This window comes from Protopterus annectens, chromosome 3.part1, assembly GCF_019279795.1.
Source record: "Protopterus annectens isolate FY-2018-M chromosome 3.part1, PAN1.0, whole genome shotgun sequence".
NCBI lineage: Eukaryota > Metazoa > Chordata > Ceratodontiformes > Protopteridae > Protopterus > Protopterus annectens.
In genome coordinates this window covers 639,002,266-639,008,265 of record NC_056732.1, presented here as the reverse complement: position 1 = coordinate 639,008,265, position 6,000 = coordinate 639,002,266, and positions in this window count along the sequence as shown.

Sequence of the window (6,000 nt, the reverse complement as noted above, 5' to 3'; positions counted from 1 at the left end):
GAGATCATAACATAGATAATATGAGGGAAACCATCCATGGGATAAATCATTTAGGAGTTGCCTCTGTCTTTTAGTATTACATGGAGCAATTCTGGGGAAAATCTTCTATTATCCACCCAGAGATCCAAGATTTACTGGAATATAGACAGGGATGAACTTTGTTTTGCATGGGTGGGAAGTCTGTTCCAGAACAGTGGTTTCCTTTAAACATCACTAACTCTTTTGGCAATCCAATTGGTCCTGTTAATTTTTACAAACATCTAAGTAGTACTTTACCAACCTAACATTTAGTTAATACACTGAAATCATCACTATCAAAATTCAATATCAGACAGGACTGTCATATATAATTAATTACCAACCTTCCTCATCTGTGGGATATACAGTACCTGTCCCTCCAAACCTTTCTGTTGATGCTGCAGAAGAGGTTTACATTTCTAGACTGGGTATTTCTGATGCCATTTGAGTTGCTCTTGTGTAACAGGTTTATCAGTATTGGATCAGTGAAAATCATACCTCTCAACATCTTATAGCAAGAAATCTGGACAAAGCCACAAATAATCAGGGACAAAGGATGAAAAATTGGGTCACTTTTTAAATGTTGTTCTTACAAACCAAGAACATTGATAGAATAACATATTTTGCATTAACATGAGTTTTCTGATGGATATGAAGTCTGAAAATCAAATGTCTGCCATTATTTTCTGACTTCAGTCCTCAATTATTTGCCAGAAAAATACAAATTTATGAGAAAAGGACCTAAAATATTAATAACAAATCTGGACATTTTGTGAAAATCTGGACAGTTTTGACTTATGGTGGAAATGAACCCAAAATCAACATTACTTATCACTTTATCTATCACATATGAATCAAACAAAAACAGTTGTTAAAAACACCAACAATTCTTACTTCAGGAACCAAAAGTGTAACCTAAAAGGCAACCCCAAACTGATTTAGATTGAAAAGCATTTCTTGGTCATACTAAATTAACTATCTTACCCATCACCTTGTCTTGTGCATCAGCCCTCTATATTCTATTATATTTTAACATCTATGGACTTTTACCAGCCCATTCCACAACCTTAACCCATAAAGTCCCTCAAACACTGCAGAGTATCCCTCAAAGTAAATGTATGACACTCAATTTTAGATATGTACAATAACCACAATCTAACAACTCTGTGAATAAGCTAGCCACCACTATAACATACAAACAAATATCTTCCATTCTTCCTTTTGCTTCACCCTAAAATTCATAGAAGTGCAGCTAAGCTTATTTTCTGCCCAGTTATCACACACACAGCTTATCTTTATCAAATGGAATACTACTATAATTTCTCTCCCTAGAACTTTTAACCACATTCATACTGATCACCTCTGTTCCTTAATTTTTTTTTCATTCTACAAAAATCCTATATGAAAAAATAGTTCAGTTCCTACAAGACAGCATATACTCTCAACTAGTCAATATTGTTTGTCTCAGGGCATTAATATAGCCTATGCTCTATTCCACTCTTTCAAGATGATCTTTTCAAACATGAACATGCAACTTATAGCAGGAGTTATTTTTGTAGAGCTAAAATAGTCTGGTTTTGAAGATGAAACAATCCTTATAAAGCATCTTGCCTATATAGGATTTACCCCTTAAGTTTAGAATGGTTTCCTAATTATTCATTCAGCATGCTCTTCCAAGTAAAGCAGTGACACACCTTCCTCAGTAATATCATTTAGATGTGCAATAACCCAGAGATCCATACTCAGCCTTTTACAGTTCTCATGTCCTACCTAATTCACACCTGACATGCACAGTATGAATATGCCATTTGTAAAGATAACCTTGTTTTCCTTAGGACCTCTAAAATATCATAAGCTCTTTGAAATCTATGTCAAAAATCCCTTAGCAGCTTTTGATACCTTTCACTAATAATAAGCTCCTATTAAATGTTGATGTTCTTTCACATCATTTCATACTGATTTACTACTAATAAACTCAAATTAACTTCTTCTAAAAATCAGTTTGATTAGCTGACCCACATGAGGACTAGTAAAGTGGATACCTTTAAACATCACTGACCCTTTTTGCAATGCAATTGGTTCTGTTCATTTTTACAAACTCCTGAGTAGTACTTCAGCAGCCTAACATTTAATTTATATATTGAAATCATCACTACCAAAATTCAACAGCAGCCAAGACTCTCATATATAATTACCAAACTTCCTATCTCTATTACAAAAAAATCAAAAACATATTCATTTCAAAACAAGAAGATATCCTGTCAGTAGTAGTCTTTAAATACTCAAGAAAATAACATCATGCTGAAAAGCTAAACAAAATCCACAGTTATAAAACATAAAGATAGCAATGGATATCATTGCAGTTTACTTTTCTCTAAAATACCAGCCTTGGAAATATATGAGAAGTTGTCTTATTTTCACTATTATCTGCAAATTCTTGTTTGCTGTTTTCTTTTGTCCATTCCATTCACTGCTTCTTTCAGTCAATATAACTCCGACTGTCAACAAAATACTGACACTCAAGCCATCACTCCTAAAGCTTACTTCTCACCCTAGAGAGTATAGACAGAGTTTTCCTAAGCTAGCACAAGCATATGGAGTTCACTCCTACAAACATACATAACAGACTGAGTTTTTACATTTTCAGACTTTCAAAAAAAAATTCTATTTATTTGATTCACTACAATGTGTATGCTTGAAAAAAATCACCTTAACATTGACCCTTCTCTGTAAAACAACACAAGAAACAAATAAGCAAGACAATGACATAATGTACTATTTTCTCAGAAAATCTTGTGTATTCCTGAATGCTATTTATACTTATATAAAAGCATGTGTTGAGCTTTCTTGAAAAACATTAAACACTAAGTTGAAAGTATTTTATTTAACTAAAATGTATGTTTTGGTGTAAGGCATTTTTAAGGCTTGTGTCATAACTGAAAAGGGCAATTTGCTCTCCCCATCTAGTTAATGTATCTTCTTGTTTTGGCTTTTCCTGGTTAGGGGTCGCCACAGCGGATCATCTGTCTGCTCATGATTGGCAGTGGAGTTTTACTGTGTTGAGTTGCTAGCCTGGCGCCCAACCTTCCACAGAAGGAACACACACTAACACCTAGGGCCAATTTAGAGTTTCCAATCCACCTACAGCATGTCTTTGGGGTGTGCGAGGAAGCCAGAGCACCCGGAGAAAACCCACACGGCCACAGGAAGGACATGCAGACTCTGCACAGAAGGCACCCCAGCTGAGGATTGAACTAGAGAACCTCTTGCTGTGAGGCGACAATGCTAACTGCTGCACCACCGAGGCCACCCATCTAGTTCATGTATGCATAAAGTAATTAAATGAACAAATAAATATTAGAGACAAGAATATTAAATTTAAGATTAATACTGGATAAGACTACACTATAATGTTGCCAACTGTGTTTAAGTCACTGAATCAACCTAATAATTTACTGCTAACTATATTTAACTCATTGATTCTAACTAATAGTGTGCACACTTGAACACTCTTATGGCCCATACTTTCCAAATGTTAAAACAACTTGACCATACTTAGTTTGGTAGTGAGTCCTATTATAAAAATGTAGACAAGTATTCCAGGCATTGTTCTTAGAAAAACATTTAAAACATCCAAATATACTAGGCTATAATATTTGCAAGATAGTTGCTATAGTTTCATTAGTGTATTGCCAAGCATGCAACTTACTTGCCTTCAAGAAGCTTGATTGCTCTAACACTTAATGATATCTATATCTATATCTATATCTATGTCTATATCTATATCGATATATATATATATATTTATATGGGCCGCCTACAGATGATTGAAGTTTCAAAACTGCAAACATCATATGTCCGTGAACCATATGATTGAACTTTTGAAACTTTGAACATTCTGAATGGAGATTGTCATACAGCGCAGAACTGAAAATTTACCATTTTCCTCACTGTAGTGCAATCTTGCAGTTGGTATATTTAATTAGTAGGGGACATGGGGGGTGCATGCAGGCTGCCCCTGCAAAAATTTAAAAGAAAGCTGTTTTTGTTTTTATTTTTTTTTTATTTGATGTTTGAAGTTTTAAAACTTTAATCATATGGTCTCTGAAGTAGACCCATACATACATACATATATATATATATATATATATATATATATATATATATATATATATATATATTTATATATGTATATATATATATAGAGAGAGAGAGAGAGAGAGAGTGCCTGTTTTTACTAGGCACTCAGGATGTAACAGTTCCTTCATTCCATTTAAACTTCTTTATATGTGTACATGTTTCATACCTCAAGGACATACGTCTCAACCACTTAGAGCAAGAATTCTGGACAAAGCCATAAATAAAAGTGGGACAAAGACCCAAAAAATAGGGACTTTTTTAAAATATTGCTCTTACAAACTTAGAAAGTTGATAGAATAACAGGTTTTGTATTAGCATGAATTTTCTAAAGGATATGAAGTCTGAAACTCAAATGTCTATCATTATTTTCTAACTTCAATATTTAATTGTTCACCACTAATATGCCAGAAAAGCACAATTTTATGAGAAATGGACCAAAAATATGAGGCAAAAATCTGGACATTCTGCCAAAATCTGTACAGTTGACAGGTATGCTCAAGGATCACATGTGGTTATAAGGCTTACATTTGTAATCACTGTGATACGTCTATATAGGAAGCACAAGGTACTGTGTGTTTCCACTATATCTCCATAAATAGGGAGATAGTTATCAAAGGCATGGATCCATGATTGTGACACATCATGCTGGTGCAGTCTAGGTACCAGATACTTGCACATAAGAGTTTAGTCTAGGATTTGTTAAATGTGGTCTGCATGACCCACTATTCAGTAAAAACAGATGTCCACCATTTGTTGCAAACTGAAAAGCATCTTATCTTGGAGCAGAATGCATCATGTATAAAATGTTTTATTAGGTCACATGCTTTCATTTGCTGCAAAGATGTTTTCACCTTTTATGTTACTTTATTAGTTATCTCTCTGTCTCACTCTTTCACCTGCTTTGTTGAACTCCCATAGCATATTTTCATTCTGCCTTGTCTGATTCCCCAACTATGATGTCCTTTTATGATTTTCTTTTTTAATTACACAGCTGCTATATTCCAACTTTTTCCTTTGCAGTGAGGAAGCAGGGCAATAACAGAGCTGAGAGGTATGTGACATAATGCTCATTTCTAGGCCTTGTATTTACATGCTCATAAAGGATGTAATGCAAGGTGGATGGACAATCTCCAATAGGCTCGTTGGTTCATAAGTTATTACTATGCAGTCCGTCTATGAGATTACAAGGCCCAAGCCAATGTATCAGCAGCAGTTAGTTATCCTTAGCGATGAGGATCAAACTGCACACCCCAGAGTTAAATTTACTAAATCCATCCACTCATCAATGCTGGTTTTGAAAATGGCTACAGTGTTGCACTCATTGATGTGTAGAGGCAGTTCCACTAAATAATCTTCAAATAAAAATAAAGCATGGTATTGGGTTTGGACATTTTAGTGTACTAAAGTATTTTCTTTACCTTATAGTTATTAAAGAAGTTAGAGTAGGCATTTCTGTGGCATAAATTGCTGGTATGAGGAATAGTTGCATATTGTTAAATAGTTCATAAACCAATTTGGAAACAATCTGTCTGAGGTGGCTTATGTTTGCAAATGAGTTTAATCACCATTTAGTATAGTCTTTTCCTTCACAACATTCATCAAGTTCATAAGGACCCCCTGTACGTCAAAGATCTGGTACAAAGATTACAATATAAAATCCACTCCATGTATTATAGGAAATATGAGAAAAATCCAGTGTTTGAGGATGGCAATCAATTATTTTTTAAACTCTTTATTAAACATCTCAACAAGCCACCCACAAAAAGAAGTTGGCGATGCATCAATAAAACTAGAAATCATACACACAGCCATCTAGATGTTAATAATATGTGAATAACAAAA